General features: G+C 43.4%; 1 long non-coding RNA gene across 1 annotated transcript; it reads right to left on the reverse strand.

Moving 5' to 3' along the window:
- Positions 1 to 12,341: 12,341 nt before the first annotated feature.
- LOC141749455 (uncharacterized) lies at positions 12,342 to 20,583 on the reverse strand. Its single transcript, XR_012589357.1, has 2 exons — positions 20,499 to 20,583; positions 12,342 to 12,461 (listed from the first exon to the last, which is right to left on the reverse strand). It is a non-coding gene; the product is annotated as an uncharacterized LOC141749455 (long non-coding RNA).
- Between the last annotated feature and the right edge of the window lie 328 nt (positions 20,584 to 20,911).

A 20,911-nucleotide genomic window follows, 5' to 3' on the forward strand; every position in this document is an offset into this window, starting at 1 on the left:
AACGTGCAAGAACATGAAGTTAGTCAAAATACAATTACTTCGCCATTTACCAGGAAAAAAGAAAAAGAGCAAAATTAAAGGACAGCAGGAAGCAACTATGTCACCAACTGGAGAATATTATTTTTTTCTATTAGATTCATGTATACAGAAAGTTTCTCCTGTGAAACATCTCCCAAACCATCACTCCATATTCATGGCTGAGCATTCCTGGTGGGGTAGGAGTGAGAAACTCCTTCCTGTTTGCTTCACAGGGCCAGGGTGAGGCACAAAGCAGGCAACTATAATCTGTTACTTAATCAACAGAACCCCAAATGTTGTTGAGGTTGACTTCACATCTGACTTTATCTGGGAGACTAAGAGATGGCCTTCTGGTTAAAACATTTTTAGCAGTCTATCTTTTCTCCATTATTAAAGATTCATATAATTTAAGGCCCAGTCCTCATCCAGTCCAAGCAGTCCTTCCACTGACACTTTTTCCATTACAAAATAATGTTCTACCCAAACATACTTTGTTTGACACCAATAAATCAGGGCAGCTCTTTTCATCATAGCCGAGACTGAACTAGGCCATTTATTTTTTTTAAAGCTTATAAAATTTGGTGACTTTTCAAAGAAAACTTTTGGGTTTTTTTTTTGTTGTTGTTGTTGTTTTTTTTTTTTTAAGTGGCACAGTCCAGCACTCCCTGTTCCTGGCAGCAGCTCAGAAGTGCTCTGAGAAATGCATCTCTTGTGGCAGTTCTGACCCAAACGAAATCAAGAAACCTTGGAAATCTTATGGGAGATGGATTTTTGTGAGTTTTCCAATTTAAACAGGTGGAGATAAACCAAGATAAGTATCTGAGACAGATCTGCAACATGTGGAAGGTTCATCTATAACTAGAAATATCTGCCTTTATTTTTATGGCCTCACCCTTTTCTTGAGATATGCCTGCAAGCGCTTGATTAATGGTGGAGGGAGTTATGTAAATGAATGAATGGAGAAAATAGATGTAGTAGAAAGAAGCCTTCATTCTTAACTCTGACAAAGGAGAGATTATTTTAATTGGCCGGCTAGTGCCTCAGGATGGGTTTGAAATGACAAGGAGAGGATTTTCAAAAGCCCAGCAATTCTGATGCTTTTCCCAGGCGGCAACAATAATAAAAAACAAGCAAGCAAACAAACAAAAACATAATGCTTGTTTCTGTTACTTGGATATTTCAAATGTGTTGCTTCAGATCAGCTCTTACGTTCTTCTACCATATTCGCATGGCAAAGAGAGAAACAGACAACATCTTTATCTTCAGAACAGCTTTCTGAAGCCACACCACAGTTTATTTTATGACTCCAATATACCCTGTATTTCTTTTACTCCATTTCTTCATTACCACCTCAACATTAGCAAGTGTTGCTAAGTAACATTCCATAGGCCCCTATAATTTTGCTACATGACTGCACTATAACCACACATTAATACTTCACAAAGGCAGTAACTATCAGCAATAACCACTATATTACTTTAAGGGAAACCACGGTACTTTCTCATTATGGCTGTATAAGCTTCCGAATTGCACCAGTCACCAGGGTAATTCACCATTGCTGGAGGCCGAGATGAATAAATTCCCTGGTGGATTTACAGAAATATTGACGCTTCTCTCACGTAATGGATGTGCGCAATGAATTTAGCTGCGACTCATTTCCTTTGCATATTAAATAGAGAGCGCATCGGTTCGCGCTGCCGCTGGCTGAATACTTTCCGCGGGCATCGCTCGTTCCCCATGGTCGCTCTACGGGCAGGACTGGGAGGGCATTCACTGAATTGGCAGTGTGGCGCTGGGCCAGCCATCGTCAGTTGGCTGGGTCCTGGGCAGCGATGTGACAGCAGGATGACTGGGACATGGCGGAGATCTCTGGTCAGTCACAGGGGCTCTTGTAAACTTCTTCTCAGTGTACGATGCCAAGATGTCAACACGCAGAGTGGCTGGGAAGAAGATGGTCTTGGGAGGCTTGGCCCCTCGGTGCTTTGGTTGCGGGTCAGCCCCTTGGGTGTAGATGGAAAAGAGGTCAGTAAGGGCGAGAAGTCCTGGAGAAGGTCACCTACAGAAACTTGATATCCTAGAAGGTTCAAGAGCAATAGGAAGCCACTTCCCTGGAGACAGGTGGCACGAAAAGGCATACGTCGATAAATGTTTTAGCTTAACTCTGGCCTGAAATGATTCACTGGTCTGAACCAGCAAGGACAGAATGAAAATCCGCATCTCAAACAAGGGGTGATGATGATGCTGGAGTGGAATAAAGCAAAACATTTATGAGCTGGGTCCCAACACACACAGAGTTCAGAGGGAGTTTTCTGCCCGCATAAAATTTGAGAAGTCAGACATATAATTACTGTGAAAAAAAGAATCATTTTTCATCCTTTTCATTCTGTGGTAAAAGAAACTAAAGGAAAAACAAACACCTTTAATAATTTCAAAATGTTGCACGTTGTCATCAATCTCAATTTGGCATAACGAGCCTCGCAGGAAGTTCAAAAGCTGCAGTGGGACGAAAACGGGCTTCAGGGATGCTGGGCATTGCAGAAACATAGTTCAAATGGTGCCAGATAACATCTGTCTCAGCCTTACGCTATTTTACTATTAAGCCTGTTCTAAAGTTGAGACCATACGTGTGCGTGAGCATGTCTGTATTTATACATACACACGTATATAGAGAGAGCACCTGTGTGTGCATGCTGCTTCATACACACGCACATGGTATCTGATAGCAAAGGGACCAGAGTCCTTCAACAGCTATATAAAGATTTAATTTCATACCTAGTGTTTTCCCTGTTTTGCTTGGTTGAAGGCCTAGTATTTACATGTTTCATTTTATAATTAAGGTTTCCTCTCTCCCAAGGAACAGACTGGTTTGCCATGTTCTATAAAGTGATAAACATAGAATAAATCTTTCTAGTGGAATAGCTACATGATACTAAACCCTTGTTTTATCTTATCCACACCATGTACTCCAGTTTCTTTAAATGTATCTTTGTAGCAACCAAACCAGCCATAAATTAGTCATGATGATATTACAGCTGAATTTAATTTCAAAGTCTCTCAGCAAGTTGTTAAGGGTTTCTTGCCTAGGTCACTCCTGAGGAAATTTGAAAACTCTGGTATGATTTATGAATATTGTTATATTACTAGAGAGTAAAGGGCTATAGGGAATACAAGAACATAAACCTCTGTTTAATTCCGTTCCAATAAAAATTTCATTTCTTATAGCAAAATAAACATGTAAATCAATGTTTAATGATTCTGTTGTTTTATTACGGAACATTATTTGCCTTTAAATATCCAAGCCAAGTAAAATCTGGGACCCTGCTCATTTTTGTCAAAACATAATTAATTAGCAATTAGACCTATTCTACAGAGGTTGCTTTCTTCAATGGCATTCATAATGCAACGTAAGAGAAGAAAGTCCAGGAATAAAAGGCCTGGCTTCTCCTTTCCCCCTTGTATAAATACATTAGCCCTATTATTAGCCAATTTTTCAATGTAAACATTTTTTGTTCTGCAATTTACTCAACTGTCTAAGGGATAAATAGTTTCCTAAACTTACTATACCATCAATGTTCAGTTGCAGAGACGCTGTTATCTCAAGACTCGTTGAACAAGTCGCACGGACATACAATGTCTGTTCCTCTCATCATTTAGCCTATCCCCATATTTGGGAAATAGTCCCATCGATATTAATCCCTTTCAGCTAATGGAATGGCAAATGGCCAATAGCGAGGAGAAGAGGTCAGAAAAGTTAAAACTTCAGCCATTTTTGCCAAATCTCAAGCTCATCCCAACTCAGGACTTGTATCAATCACCTGATGAAGATCCAGCTCTCCTTTAAGAAACTGAAGTCCACGGGACTTGCACAAGTAGGAACGTGGTGACATTTTGCAGGGTCTGGCCACTGCTGGCTGTAAGCACCGTGTCCTGCTGGGGTTTGCAACACCATGCAATGAGAATGGCCCTCGCGCTAGTGAATCGGTAACCTCCTAAATTAGTATAATTTATAATTTATCATAGGTGCACATACATTAGTTTCTCAGAAATATTGCACACACTTCTTGGTCACTGGGAGGCAGTGATTTCCAAGCTTAACCAGGTTTTCTCTTGGACATATTGCTTGACCTTAGGTGAGTGACTTAATCTCTCTTTCTCTCCCTGTTCTGCTGTCTAGAAAAGTAGGATAATATTGGCTCGCCTCACCTGCTGAATAAGGCAATATTCAACACAAATAGCTGTTGAGAGATTAATATTTCTAAAGTACTCTGTTGCTAAAAAATGCTGTCACTCCAAAGTGTATGCTACTATAATTATGGTATACAATAGAAATCAGGCAGCTAGGTATATATTCTTGTGCCAGCCTTTATCTCTGCTACCTGACTTCATATGTACGTGTCCAATAGAAAAAGGATTTGAAAATTATAGTGTCCTTGAAACTAGACTAGAAACTTTCAACCAATGGGGAATATCCTTCAACGCTTGTCTGGGGCTACTACCAGTTTTTTTCCAGTTGGCTCTGTCTGATTTTGTTGCTTCGTGTGCCAAAATCCACGGTTCTGGCTGGTAAAGGACGAAGGGACAGCTTTGAGAAAAGGATCGTGGTAGGTGGGTGCAGTGGGGCTTGAAGAGACCCTTCAGGGTTTTGTCTCATGATGTCTGACAAAGCCACACACCTACTGATCATAGAACAGGAGGTCACAACAATCCTGCCACGTCTCCACATCCGTCATCCCATGCCTGACAAGGGGACCCAAGGATCTGCATTGCAGCCCACTTGACAATGAATTAAAATACATAGCTATTCTGTTTGGATGGAAATTCACAGAAAAAAGGTGTCTGTCCCATCTTCTTTCCATCCTCAGAGAAAATACTAATCTGGTTTTCTGAGGTTACCACTACATGCGTCATATCAAAGCCTTGTACAAATCCTAACGCAGAGCAGGAGGAGCAAGAGAGAGCAGAAAAATATTTTTTTCTTTTAAACTATAAAGTCATCACAAAGGGCTGAAGTTTTAGAATGAATAAGATTGCGCTTACGCTAAATACCTGCTGCCTTGAATCTCCTCCCTTTCTCTTCTGTGTCTCTTTAGCTGTAACTTTCTTCCACCTGGAAAATGCCCTGAACATTTTGGGCACTACCAGGAACAAGCTACAGTCCGTGTGCTGTTCAGTCACAGCTGGTCCAAGGCATTTCTAAAAAATAAATCACTTTGTTCTCACTGTTGGGCACAAAGTGGAACAGCAGGTGAAGGAGGCTTCCATCCTCCCCGCCCCCAACTCCACATTTTCCCAGGGAATTCCTCCAGATTTCTCAGCATCCACCCAAGCAACATCATGGTGCAGCTGTACCGTGTTAAACCAACCGAACCTGTGTCCCCACCGCCCTCCAGGTTTGTACACCGTTGAGCAGAGGACACCATTACACAGCCGCTTTGACTAAAGTGTAGGTCAATTCCATTGCATGCTATTTCGTTATGTAGATGAAAAAAACACGGGCTGTTAGCTTTCTATAAAATGAACAAGAAAAAAAACTGCCCAAACAACAGCCCGGAGATAAAAAGCCCTAAAGTTCCAGAAAATGTCAACTCCAAGAAATGTGGTGGGTGTAAAAACCACAAATTAAGCTTTACATTCATATACAGCATCTACGTTTGTTCTGAACAATGCTCAATGGTGAGAGCCGGGAACCCCGTGAGTGCTGCCTCCCACTGCGGACATGCCTCCCATTCCCGGGGCTGGGCAGGAACTACCCCTTCCCACGGATGTCCCTTCCTATGGATGTCCCTGCAAAGCCTCTGTCTGCTCTGAGCGGCACCAGGGAGGAGTTTTGCTGCCTTTTTGCAAAGCCCTTTCCAGCAGGATGGAAGTGGTTCTGGCTCCAACAGCCGGGGGTACCTCTCGAGGCAGTGGGTGAAGAGGTACCAGGCCAGGTCATTGGATATGGTGCTACATTTTCCACTGCAGAAATTTGTGGGGAGCTGTGGAAGCCACTGCCTTGCTCCAGATCTAGTCCAGCACTGAGGCTGGCTCATTAGCCTTAGCCCAGAGCACGCAGGATTCATCCAACACAAGGAGCGAGACAATAATTAATCCTTGCTTCCTATAATAAGTCAGGAGAGGAGAGGAAATGTCAGCTATGTTGCTAATATTTGCACAATACCATTCATTAAATACCCACTGAAATTTGACTTAATTTCCAGACCACAAAAAAGAAATCAAATCAGAGATTTTTCAGCAAACTCTTCTCCAAAATTTGACCAACATTGATTTTATTTTTTTTTTGTCTGAGAAAAAAGACTCTTATGACAAACTGAAGGAACAAAATACAAAATCTATTTAGCGTGAACATCCTCAGCTCTGCAAGGTCTCTGTAGCAGCTGAAGGTATTACAGAGGTTATAATGCACAGAGTGCTTTAGGGGGAGAAAGTGCTTTTGAAGAGGCTGTGTTTTAATATAGAGTCAAAGCAGTAGAAATTATTTTAAAAGAAAGGCTTTATATATGCTTGGGTTTATGCAATTGGTGCGAGATCTCACTGAATCAGTGAGTGGAAATGAAAATTATTACATAAACCTACTTTTTCTATGTCCTACGCTGTTTCGGAAGACAATCTAGGTGCTATTACATCTTGCAGGGATGACAACTATGTATTATGGCTTAAAATCTTCAATCCTTTCGGAAGACGTTCTAAAACTCACTTGCAGAATGGTATTTGTGGAAACTAAACGCTTGCCCACCGTCAAGACTTTCTCAGAGAGGTCGCATGGCAAGCGTGCTTAAATCTTTCAACTGAGATTCAAGCAGTTAGAAGGAGCTACTGAATTGCTGGCAACATGAGCTAATGTTGAACTAATATGAACTTCATGCAAATTTTCACGTTTGCCAGAATTGCCGGTTGGGGCGAACTTGTAGTAACAGGCTTGTCGGAGACCTGCCAGGGGAGTCTCTCTGGCAGGCTGCGAGCTGCAGCTGGAGCTTGCTCCGCACTTAGGACACGCAGCTTGCGCAGCTCAGCTATAAACTTTCAGCTGGAGAGGAGACAGAGAGGAACCCAACAGCCCCGAAGCAGCTGAATGTCAGGATAATCCCAGAGCAAAGTCAAACCTTCGGTGAAACTGCAAAAGTGAAAAGTTTATTGAGGCCCAGAGTGTGTTTAAGCCCACCTCATCTGGGCTGAGGAACCTGTGGGCTCAGGAGAGACGAAAGCACAGAGTTTGCTTGTTTTAATGACCACCTGGGCTGCCCGTGGCCAGAAAGGCATCTCCACCCCTGGATGAGAAGACCCACCACCTCCATGGAGCCACACACGTGGAGCTCAGCTCCCACCAGACAGCAGCTCAGTCCATCCCTCTTTCGCTGCCTACTTGACCACCGTCACAGCAGCGAAGAAAGTTTTACAGGGAAAAATGACACTTTGAACCCTTTAAAAGCCAAAGCAAAGCCCAACCGCACAAGCTTCATCAGCTACACAACTGAGTCCAACGGAGCACAATATTCATGCTTGTCTCGTCTTCAGCTCTCCCAAGTAAAAAAGCTGTCGTTGTTCCCTTAAGAAAGCTCTTCCCAGTTGACTCTCAGGAAGATTTCCCTGATATTTTGCCAAGAGTTGGATAACAAATGGTCGATGAAACAAATAAAAAGATCAGGCCAGAAAGAAGAGAGGAAATATTTAAAAGGAGGAAAGGGACAAATGAGTCTTCAGAGAATATGAGCTACAGAGAATGCGCTGAGTTTGTGTCTGGTACATTTTGCTTCATTTCCAGTAATTCCTGCCCTGTATGATTTCTAGAAACAGATAGATCAAACATTTACAAAAACCACACCAGGGGAGCCATTGCAGCCAACGAAAAATGGATCCAAGATGAATAGTGAGAAAAAGACAAGATTTTTAAGTTTTGACACTCAAAATAAATTGTTGCTGGGCCAACACATAGCATTTTCCTTTTCTAACTTGGGCTGAAAAAAATCAAATAGGATCCTTTCTTCTGTCCCTGATCTCTCTGTCCAGAAGATTCCCTCCACCACTGCTGCCCTGTGCTGGCTGCTCCACAGACCTCAGCCACCATCTTTGGCTCAAGGTCTGTCTTTCCTTTTAGGAGGTGAGCAATGTTGAGCGTGCGTGGATAGAAACAGCCAAGCCTCCAAAGACAAAGTCACCCAGCAGATGCAGCAAGCCTTTCAGGATGCGCCTCACATGGTCTCCCCGCGAGGCAGTGCCATCGCTGCTGTCAGGCACTCGGAGAGAGACACAGAGACCAGACAGTCCAGACTTGACACTGGAGAGGTCTTCGGAGGAGCTCAGAAGCAGAAAATACAGTAGGAGAGCGGGGAAAAAAGACAAAGGGAAGACAGAAAGAAAATGAAAAAAAAAGAGCATTACAAAAAAAACTATGCTGTGTTAAATTTGCATATAATTGACAATAATAAAATAATGCTCATTTACAGCAACATTATGAACAAGCAGTAGCTGCTTATTAGCAGCATCTTCCTAGGACCGTTTCCCGTGTCTGTGTTTTCCATTAAGACTGAATAACAGCCTCTGGAGCACACGCTGTTCTGTGTGCGTCTACCCAGTGACTGTGAAAATCAAAACTGTCTGTTGCACAAATATCGGGAAATAATTCTCTAGATAAACTGTGCATGTATTCACAAGTAAAATATGCAGCCATACCAGTCTGCGCACATAAACCACTCCATTTGTACGTGTAAAAGAGGAGCTCAAGGCAGGTCAGTATCTTAGAGGAGACCAAGCTCTTAAGCGGCAACACCAATCCATCGGAACCGTCAGTGCCAAGCGACAGCGTAACAACAGCCATCCAAGACAAGCCACATCTTAATTTCTGCTTGAGCTGGTTTCACTAACCTTCCTCAAGTCCCTCGTCCATGAACCCAGAATATAACTCAGACAAGAACACTCTTATTCTGACCATCTAATGCATCATTCAGGGAAGCTCAGGAGTTATTAAGCAAGCCCCATAAACTATCACATTTCTAACCCCTTCTGAGAAAAGTCACCTAGAAATTTAAAAACTGTATCAGTAGCAGAGAGTTATTTTCCCAATAAAGTTTTCATGTGATGGACATTTTTGTTGCAACTTTGGTACAAAGAGAAAGACTCGATCTCACACATACTAATGGAACTTCAGGTCATAAATGCCAGCTAATTACTGGGGGTATTCCTCCACAGCACGAGCTGACAGTGAAGAATGGCAAAGTTTCTAGTTGTTGCAAACAGAGATTATTACAGTTTATTAAATCAGTTCACTGTTACCTCAGCAATTCTCTGTTTCTGTGCAGTGATTATTTCTTTCTGGGTTAACAATATCCATACCGATTTTATGGGCGTGGCTCAGATCAAGAACGAGCTGGAAAATTGCATTTGACCTCTGATTTTCCTTATCTCTTTCCAGGGTTTGTTTTCTCTTAGGTTTAAAGACACTTTCATTAAAGAAATTATTTCCTTTCTTTGGGAGCCTGAATCAAAAGCCGCTAAAATCAGAGGGAGTCTTTCCATTAATTTAGTGGGGCTTTACATTAGACTCTCAATTAGAAACAGTAAGTGTAGAAGTATAAAGAAACTGAAGATAAAGGAGAGGGGAGCAGGAGGTGGAAATGTTTCATGAACATTTACAAACCTCTAAGGTTTCATTCGGCTTTATGTTAAGTTTAGGTCAAAGGTTTGGGTCAGCTTTTGTTCTCCTCAACCCCCGTTTGCTCTGATCTTCTTTTCCAGAGGGGGAATCTTGACAGATGCACTGTGAAAAGGGAAAAATTGCTCTGAAAAGCTGGACTCGAGACCTACTAGAAGCAGAACGATGAGGCAACCGCTTTGCCGTTTCTTGTCGTGTCACAGAGATGGCAATGCCCCCAGCCAAAGCAGCACAGCGTTTGAGTGAACCCTGCAGATATTTTAGGGAAACGTAATTAGAGGTCCACATTACGATTAATGTTCCTGCTTGGCATCTCCTGCAACTCACCTCGATGGTGACAAATGGCAAAGCTGAGTTTCAGGACAGTGCCATGCCCTGAGGCAGGAGCACTGGCCGGGTTCGCCACTTGGAAAACTATTCACTTGGGGACAGTATTTTCATGACCAGTGGCAAAAAGCAGCCTCCCGCAGGGAGATGGATCACTTGTCCTCCAAAGGTCACAGGGCTCCGGGATGGCAAAACCACCGTCCCCGCCAGCCTCTCCTTTGCATTCACGGGAGAGGAGTGAGGCAGCGAAAATGGGACTCATGAGAAAGAGATACAAATAAGGCAACTCCATAAGGAGAGACAGTATCTTCAGGTTAATTTATTGTATTTTTTATTTTTTTTTTAATTTCCAGATAATACAGCAGGAAAATTAGAGCAGCTTCCCGGCATGTCTTCCGGCTAACTTCAAAGGAAAGAACAAGTTGAACGTAATTGCTGAATTTAACTGAATGATGTTAATCAATTGGACAATTTGAGTAAGGGGGAAATTAAAATGGGGTAGCTGGTAGCTGGAGAGGAAAGAAGGATGTTGGCAAGCAGAGGTGACAAAATCACTAGCCCTGGGGGACAGCAGGAGAAACAGGCAGCTCTTGGCCCCGGAGCACTGAACGTGCAAGTCACAGCACAATTCCTTCTGCTTCATCCCCAGATCCCTGCTTCTGCCTCGTGTCCCCATCCATCCCCGCCTCAGCCACAGCAGCACGAGTGTTTGTAAGGCCACTCTCCAACCCGGGCCACCGAGACTTGAGCACACCAAACCCAGCTGCGCTGCTTGGATGCAGGGTTGCTGGATGGGGCTGGCACATTGCACATGCTTTGGCTCAGATTCATCCTGTTAAGTTTAGGTATTTAACCGCAGACTAAGTCCCTAATTTCCTTAAAATCCCTCTCCAGCAAGCAGAGGGAGATGGGCAACTCCAGGGGCTATCCCTGCTGCTGGAGATGTCCTTTTTCTCTCTTGCCACCGCCACAGAGGGAGGTGGGGACAGGTCACCCTGCTCAGCCCAGCGCTGTGCAGGATGGGGCTGGTCCCACAGCCTCCGTTCAGAGGCTTTTCCGTCCCCGCACGGGGGTAGGGACCGTGATGCGGCCACAGAAGAATAGAGACAAAAATAGGTTTCTGACCTACTTCTTGGCAGTAAGCAGCAGTGAGAGCAGATCACAACCACACCAACCGCACGGATGGGTTCATGAGCTGGGAATGACATTGCTTCTCCAAGTTGGCTTTTCCAGCTTTCCTGTTTAAGCTTTTTCTCTCTTTTTCTCCATCCTTGACGCAAAGACCTGGACGATTTTTTCCCTTCTTTCAGTTCTGTTGGTGTGACATTTTCTCCTGTGTTTATGTGAAACAACATTATTTGCCATGGTTTTGAAATCAGCTCAGGACATAGTTGCTGTCTCATGACACCTATTTTGGAAACAGCACTTAAGAAACATTTTCAGCCATGAATATTTGAAGACTGTTATATTCAAGCCACTTTCAAATATGAAATGTTTTTGCATCTCAGGGAAATTGCACTGTAATACTGTAATCCTTTATATTAATTGTTTCCCTTTCTGATTTAAATTCAGACATACAGTGGATTTATATTATTACTTTTCATGGATAATAAGTACTTTCCACGCCAGCAGGCTATCAGTGATGTCTGCACTGAACAACAGAAACCTATTCCTTGAAGGAGTTTTCTCTAGATAATTTTTTTAATTTTCTATTTCTAGACTACGCTTTAATTATCAATATTCTCTAGTATTTCGTCTTCCGCAGAAACTTCTAATATTTTTAGGTCATATTCTTTTCAGACACCCAAATTACTTCCTCATGGAGGCTAAGCTGGCTCCATGGGAGAGACAGCCCTAAATACAGCTTTTACCCTTGCTTTCTCCCCTGGGATGGTTTATACCAGCTTGGCTGAAGCCCTGCTCCGAGCAGAGGGACCGGATGCTGTACACTGCACGCATCCAAGCAGTCCCGTTGTAATCAATTAGTAAGATGAGATAATTTAAAAGGAAATGTTTCCTTTGTCCCCTACGAATAACATTTTCATTACTCATTTCAATTGGCTAAACAGCAAAACCAAAGCTTTTTCCTAATAAGAAGTGTATGGTCTTAAAGAAAACACCACCAAAACTAAAGACGTTGGAAATTTTCTTGCTGGGAAGGGGCGCAACGGGACCGATGGGGAGTTTTATCTTTGGGTCACGAATACTTAGGAACAACCGAGGAACTCTCTTTGAAAAATGTGTAAGCCCCCTGAGAAAATTAGCATGTTATCCCTGCTGACTGACTCCAAAGAAGAAAAAAAACCTGCAATTTTACCCAACACGCCCCCTTTGCTCCTTGTCCATACCTGGAAAGGTGCGTTTCCCTCGGGGCGAGCCCGTTGCTGCCACATCCTCCCACGTCCGTCTAACTGAACCCTGAGAGGTTTCTCTCCGTTGTGTTGCCAGGATGCTCCTTACACCCCTTCTGTAAACAAACAGGACAGGTCTCGGCAAACTCAGTAAGATACTTTAAGCTCCATTTGCACAGAGCAATCTTTTTCCATCACGGGAAACCAGGGAAAGAGGACTCAGCCTTGAAGAGGCTGAAGTTGAGAATCACACTTTTTGGGCATCCTATAGCCATGGCTGTTTAGGGTAGACTCAAAAGACGCCAGTACAGCCTCAAAACAGTTCCTGAGCTTGCTTAGCTTTAAAAAGCATGAATGTTGCCACAGCTGTCGATGCCATTTGGGCTGTGATTTATGAAAACAAAATTTTTTTTTTTCTTTTTAATTAAATAAGCACATACCTGTGCATATACTCACACTTCTTCAGAGGTTTGGGGGCATTACATGTAAATGGCTGTTGATAAAACTCAAACGCCATGCGCTGGTGCTGGAATTCAGAGCCAGCTTTCCGGGATTAGATGTCCCCGGCTAACCTCAGCTGTTAGGAATTATTTTGGAACTTGGCCCTGGCAGGTGAGGGGGGACCACAAGGAGGAGAACAAAAGGGTTTCTCTCTCTTCTGCCCCTGCCTCCTCCCTTCCCCAGCATCGGGTAAATGTGGTTTTAATTCAGAAATACAAATGTCATCTTCAAAGTCACTCTGGGGAAGAACGGGGGGAAAGGAGAGTTAAAAAAAAAGTAATCAATTGGATTGCAATTTATCAAGCTTTTTTTACTGTGAAAATCAACTAGAAAGTCTTAACATCCGAGTGGTGGGGACCAGGAGAGGGGCTGGGTGTGCTGGAGCTAGTCTGCAATGTGCTTGTCCCAAATAGCCTCTAGTATTTTGTTTTCTTCAAGGCCAGCCCTTTGTCTGATGTAAATAAACCTGGGATTCCACGTCACCAGGAGTCTAGGGAAAACAGCTCCACCTGACGTGCTGTTCTTGGAGCGCTTAGACCAAGGCAAAAAGTGTCACTGAAAGCTGTTTGGGACCCTCAAGTGGTAAAGAACCATTTTTTCCCCTAAGTTATCCCCCACCTTGTGCTTTTGGAAGTCTCCAGGCTGGGAGCTATTTTTGTTTCCTCCAGGTTATGGCAGCCACAATGCAATGGCTGCGTACGTGCTACAGCTCTGACAGCAGACGTGAATAATGGAAAAGGGCTACAAACACAAGAAGTCACTCCAAGTGCTTGCTGTACTTTCTTAATGTATGTGACATTGACATAATACGCCCCGGGGCATTTTGGATCAGACAGCGTTTGCCTGTTCCACGTGTTGGTTTTATGAGCAGCAATCAAGTTGTGAAACACATGTAGGCAGCGTGTGTGGCGAGTGGCTTTCCACCCCGCGCACGGGCGGGAAGCACAGAGCTGTGGTGAAGGCACCGCTCCCGGCAGAAACCTCATTTTGCCATCAGAGGAGAGGGCTCCTGCTCCCTGGAGAGCTGCCTGGATGCTGCTGCAGGGTGACGGTCTCATACTGTCATTTTGTCCAACTGTACGACACACACGGCACCTAGAAACAGCTTTCACGATGCACAGAAGCTCAACCAGATACATCCCGCAGGAGCAGACCCGTGAGTTGGATATGGTCCCCACCAATATAAGAAACTAAAGCCTTATTTCCTAAGCATACAGGCTGAACGGGAGTGTCGCAGCTCAGCAGAGGGTCAGCCCAAACCCCTCTTCCTTAGGCTGTGAGGCAGCAACTTATCGATCAGGTACACAGTCCACGGAACTGCATCAGTGAGTCACCAGCACCGAGAGGCATGTCTTGCCCTCCCACAGCCCTCATCCTTCAGAAGAAAAAGTCCATTTCGGTAGGGACAGGAAGCAGGATTAATCCCTGTGTGATTTCCTCCTCTAACTCCTTCTCCCTGACACCCCATTCCAGCTTTCATCCTATCTGGGCTATTTAGTCTAGTGCAGGGAAGACGGAGAGGAGACATGATAACAGTCTTCAATTATGTAAAAGGCTTATGCAAAGAGGAAGGCAATAAATTGTTATCCACATCCATGGGGGGAGAGCACAAAAAGCAATGGCTTGAAATGCGGCAAGGGAGGGCTAAGTTCAGCACTAGAAAAACTTCCCCACTGCAGGGGTCATTGGGCACTGGAGGAGGTGGCCTGGGGAGGCTGGGGGATCTCCGCTGCTGGCGAGGTTAAAGAAACACATTAGACAAACATGAGTCAGGAGCAGTTTACACGGGGGTGGATGAGATGACCTCCTCAGGTCCCTTCTAGCCTTATTTTCTTCTATAACCATGGTGATAATCGTCCCAGCCTCACTCCGTGGCAGCCAGCTACGACAGAGCTCTGCGTCACCTGTGGTTTTTTCCGTATAGGATGGCAATCCCGCGGCAGTAACACACTTGGCTTAAGGAACCAATGAAGCCAGAAGATAGGATGATCTCTCTAATCACCACACAGTGAACACAGCTGTCAGGTCCTGCAGGACCCAGGTGATTACTCTGCCCACTCTTAAATCATTTCTCTGTCTCAAACAGTCAGCAAAAGAAATTCAAGCATCCTAAGAGCCCACCACTTCTTCAGAGGGCAAGGGCTCGCACTAACAAATGCACACGATGACTCTAAAGATGGGGCACCTCAACAGCCTCCTGCAAAGCACAGGGATGTCCCCAAAAGCAGTGCAACTGAGGAGACGTGCTTTGCCCAGTAAAGAATACCCGACACCATGGACTGAGCTTGCATTTGCAACCAGAACAGCCTGGTCTTGCAGAGCCCTTGCAAGAAGCAGCATCCCCTGAGATGCTCTACCCTGAAATGCACTTGTCGCCAAATCGCACTGAAAATGGGACTGAGCGTACGTTTACATAAGGATATCCTTAAGTGCTTTGCTGGGTTGGGGCCTTATCCGGCTACATTTCAAGCTCTTGGAGGTCAGTAGGGATTGATTAGCCTCTCTGAATGACCTGGGTGCTGAAAGCCTACACGTGTCAAAACGAGAATATTTTACTGAAGATAACTTTTCTCTCTCTGTTTTAGATATCCTAGGCAGAAAAGATGGTCAATAATAACAAAATCAGAAAACGGTCCCCCCTTTCTAACCAGCAAAAAGGTGCAAGTGAACCCTAACAGATGTTATTTGTATCATTACTGCTGATGAAGTTAGTAACCTTTAGCAAGGAGACATGGATCAATAGCTATTTGAGAAGACGCAGCTGCAGATATCTAAATGTGCATGAACTAGGAAGCGAGGTGTAAAAGCTAATAGCAGAATATTTAAACCAGATGAAAGCTATGAGGTAGGTTAGTGACCTTGAAAGAACCAGATAAGTAAAAAAGTAGAGAAAGGCAACAATGATTTATATACTTGCCCTGCACAAATATTACAATGCTTATTGAAGGGTGTAGTAAATTATGAACAAAGTAGAGCTTTATTAGATTAATGACAGCAGAATTTATATAGGAAGGTTGGCGTCTTTAGAAAGTAGGTAAGAGAAATTAGTTTTATATTAACTCTTCTGTTTCCAGGCTTGAACGTTTCTTTTTCTGCCGCGGAGTAGCCTGACTTATGCTTAGTAATTGCACATCTGTTTCCAGATCCCTGTGACACCAGTAGAACTCAATGTATGGAAAGCAATGGGACACCAGGAAGGGGTATCGATGGAGATGCTAAGTACTAAAAGCTGGCAGTTCACCAAGGACCTGTTTCTGCCACTGTGGAAACAGGTGGGAGTTTTGGGATTGACCAAGAGGCTCCCAAACCCTTATCGTGATTAGTGGGGTGATGTACAGAACCCCTAGTCTGGTTCTACCACGCTGGTGTCTGTGAAAAAGACAAAAGACGACAACCACCTCCCACAAGCTATAAATCAAGCAAAGCCGGGCAAAGCTTGGTAGGACAACAAAGGGCCACGGCACGAAGTGGTTCGCACATGGTTGTACAAAAAGGTGGGTCAGCATCTCCAAATCCCATTTCCCACCTGAATGCCTAATCTAGACTAAAGGGAAGGACATTTCTGACTGCAAGAGCAAACTTATTGAACCAGTTTAAAGGATCCTGTTAAGGAAAAAAAAAAAGGAAAGGAAATAAAGTCCATCCTAAACAGTTTTCAAGATATGTAAGTTATGCTTGCAAAATACGTGTATTAATCACAGCCTGTTTATATCAGTGAGACAGCCATCACAGCACTCATAATTACATACGGAAATATATTTGTAATCATTTCAAATCCCAGCAGTGACTCTAACGACTTCTTGGACCACCGCCATCCATAAAAGAGCTAACTCTACAGGGAAAATGTTCTGGGGCACAGTTTACACCAGTTAATCAGGGCATGGTCAACTGCATTACGGGGACACACCAGCTTGCTGATCATTAAGGTCTGTGATTGCCTTTTGCTGCACAAGGAGTGAGTGGCGATGCTCTCCTCCAGCCCTGAGACTCCACTTAGTGAAATCAGTGGCCGGATTCTTACCTCCATCATCAGGGTGAGGCCCGAGCAGCCGGCACCATGCAGCACGATGCTCATTATTCACCACTTGCTATGTACAGGTGACCTGAAAACCTGACCCACAGCCCAGTGAGTCCCCTTCGGATTTCTCTGCGCTCCGGATCAAGCCTCAAGAGAACAATTAGAATGAACGAGCTCAGATAAAAATGCATTTTTGTGAGTGTCTTTCTGATCACTTTTTGCAGGCTGCTCTTTGCTCCCTGTAAGAGTCCTTGCCCAAGTGTAATGCGGCCAAAGAAAGTTTTAGCTAAGAGAGGATTGCAGGTTAATAACCATTATGCTTACAGGGGAAAAATGGAATAGCTAAGAAATCAAAAATATTCAACAGCGTCACCACCCACAGAGAATAAATTTCGCAGGTAGGATAGTACAGATACAGCTATTATGGAAACATGAATCTTCATCTCCTTTATATTATTACGTTTTTCCTTCCTTGTACGATTTGTTGAAAAAGTGGAATATGCTAATAATCCTCTCTAGTTTGTCTCCATTGAAATTTTGTGCAAGCAGAGTAACACGTTCTTTTTGAACTCCATAATTCCTGTGTAATTATTTTTAGTTATGTACCCTTTAACCCTCTATGGGCAGCTAATTTAAGAAAATGTATAGTCTCCTGGAATTACCTACTGTAATTTCTCATCATCGTTAGCTTGAACTTAGTTGGCAGCTACACTCTTTTAAAAATCATCATTAAAGCTATTCCTGATACCACTGTGATCTGGACAAAGAGTTTTCCCCCATGCCCTCCTGCCTCCATATTACTCAACATCTCATCCTATGCCATTCAAGCCTCTAGTATGTAAAGACTGGAGTATTTCAGCTCTTCCATCTGCAAAAAGCAAAGGATAAATATCTATTTAGTTGTCCACAAAGGCTGCTGTCTGTACTGAAAACCCATGTCCCGTGATGAGCTAACTACACGTGTGCCAGGAAAGTAGTCCCATAGGACTTGCATTGGACAGCTTAAATTAGGCTGGAAAGGGAAAAGCTGGGATGGGATTTGCCACTTCCACACAGCAGTGACGCTGCCTGCAAACACACTCTTGCCACAAGAAAATGCAAAAAGGAGGCATGAGAAAAAGGACGATTCCTTTCACCCCGCGTTCTGTTCTTCCCCCGCTGCACCTTCATAAGAAATGTAAACGGACGGCGCCCAGCTTCATCTCACACCTGCAAAACCTTCCTGTGGCCTCATTTCCTCTCTCCTCCGCATCCTCCCACAGAAATGGGTCTATCTGTTAAACAGAAGTAACGAGACTGGCTTTTTTTTGGTGAAATATTTTAAGATGGCTTGTGTCTGTATATGAAAACAGGGGATTTGTTTTCCTAAAGAATCTACGTTTTCTGAAGCTTACAGAAAACTATTTTTTAAAAGAAATTCATAATTCATTTGGGAAATTTTTGCCCTTACAATTTCTTCTTCTCTGCTGGCAAGCCTTATCCAGATTTATTCATAGGAAATTCAACATATGCATTTATTTTCTCATTTAAATTTAAAAAAAAAAAAAGAACTAAACCTCACAGATGTTAAGAGAGACTAAAGCTTTTTGTCCTGACGGTGCAGAAAAGCATCACGATGACACAACAGCAAAACGCAGAGCTAAGTACAAAATTATAAAAACCCTGATACGGAAAAAACGTTGTCATTTAAATTCATCACAAAGAAACAAAATAGTCAATACCACCTTAGCACAAAACATTAAAAATGTCAAAGTAACACCTGCCAGTGAAATGCTTGATTTTTATGAAATTGTTTCCTACAGAAAATGGTCCCACAGAACTTTTTAACTCTCCGTAATCAGTGCGAAAAATCAAAGAAGAAGATTCTCATTTCCTTTTCTAAATGAAAAATGTCCATTTCATGAGGGAAAGGTCAGCTGTTAGGCAGAGTGCCGGTGCACTTTAGAGAACTTAAAATCTGCACCTGGACTTCCTCACATTCTAAATATTCCCCTCCCTCAGCCGGGCTGAAAATTGCTGTTTGAAACTACATTTTTGTTCTTTGTCTCTCCATTACTCTGATGGTTGCATCTTTCTCCTGTAACATTTTCTGTATTATACTCAATAAATACTATTTAATGTCATAATCCCAGCTAGACAGCTATAGAACTGTTAAATAGCTACTGTGACATGCCTAATAAATAGCCATCTAGACACATTATAAATAACCTCAAATTCAAGCCAATAAATATAGCAATAAATTTCGGCTTGCCAGTACATCTGTATAAGTATCAGTAATAAGACAGATCAGAAAGGCTAACCATACTAAAGAGCTTTGATTTTGGAAAAAGTCCACGGGCAATACTTCATTCCCCTTAGGGGGGTGAAAAAAAAAAAGAAGAAAAAATTATTCAGTAAATAATAATACAGCATGGGGAAAGGGAGAGATTCTTGAACAAACTGCAGTTTATTTAGGCGAGAAAAGATGAGGCGTACAAATCAGGGTATGAACGTCTGTGGAAGTTGCACAATCTTTGCATGCATTAAAAAGCAATAACTTTCCATCTATTAACTAGCTCCTATTGCCAATACCATTTCCAGCAGCTGGAGACATGTACTGAACAAGACAGACAGACAGGTACCTTTTTCTTCTGGACTGCAATCCTGTATTGTCTGCCAAAACTTTGGAAAAATATTCCAAGTATTTGGCTGACTATTCAGCAGCCTTATCAATACCTGCCTCATCAGCTTTTCCTCACCTACCACCCACTTTTTGGCATCCTCGGGATGACAGAAGCCAAGAGCCTCTCATCTGGAAGCGGCTGGCGTGGCCCTGGCAGGAAGGAGAGGTCTGTCCCCACCTCCCACGCCCGATACTGTGCCCGTGCGCACACCACAGGGACGGCCATCAAGCCTCAACTAGTGCCATCAGCACCCCGTGTCGTAGCATCAGGACCTACATCGTTCATCTGTGCTCTACCACGTAGAAAAACGTTTTGCATTTCCACTGCTCAAGTTTAGACAGCTTTAAGGATCCCCCCTGGCTTTGGTTTGCCATTAACCAAAATAACATTCACTCGCTGTGAGCGGCAATGACAATACCTGCCACAGTTCTGTGTTTATTCCAGTCTGTTTAGCTTGCTTAGTTTTAGTTCTGTTTAGAAACTCAGCAAAAAAAAAAAAATCCTCTTCAGAGGAAGCTTTTAATACCACTGTTGGTTCCCTATTTATATCCTTCTGGAGCCCTGGGCTCAGGAGATAACATTACCAGTTTCCCAACCTGTGAGTCCACTCATAGGAAAAAAGAAGTTACACAATAGCTCTACTGTCACACAAAAGATATGCATAAACATTTGCATAATCTAATATTTTCCCCAGGGTCAGACTGATGGGTCACATACTCCTCAATTGGTTTCTAACTACTCAGGTCTGGTAAGGACTGTGGTGATGCACAGTTAAACTATGAGAAACAGGGAATATTTATTCCACCTCCAACGTCAATCACCAGTGATGCACACTGAAGGTACTAAAGGTTGCCCGTGGGAACTGAAATTTTGGGCAGAGTGCTGTAGATGTGAAAACAGTGATTTTCTGGAAACCTATAGACCACAGCAGCAAAACACATCATATAAGCTTACGCTAAGAGCGCAGTTACCTTGTCTTCTGTTCCTTGGGACAACACCACACGGCAAACTTGGAGTCCTCATCAGCTACGTTGATTGACAAGAACTCTCCAGGAGTTGACACACCTGCAAGAAAAGAGATCAAAGCTGTTTACTCTCTCCATTCTCTCCGTGCTCGTCCAGCCTCCGACTTCACCACTCTTTTCCCCATACACCCCTCCACGGGGGTCTGCAACATTTTCTTGCATTTGACAGCATCTCCTGTCTCCGTAGATGTCTGGGCATGGAAGGAAGGGTCTTGGACCTCCTCAGATGGTGCCATCAAAATCCACCCCACATTCTCCATCTGCAACCACTTTTCTGTCCAAGAAGCAGCACGACACATACATAGGCACTGATCACATATGGCTGTTTTCTCCAGGTGGGATCTAGCTCTTAATTTCGT

Source organism: Larus michahellis, chromosome 10, assembly GCF_964199755.1.
Source record: "Larus michahellis chromosome 10, bLarMic1.1, whole genome shotgun sequence".
Lineage (NCBI taxonomy): Eukaryota > Metazoa > Chordata > Aves > Charadriiformes > Laridae > Larus > Larus michahellis.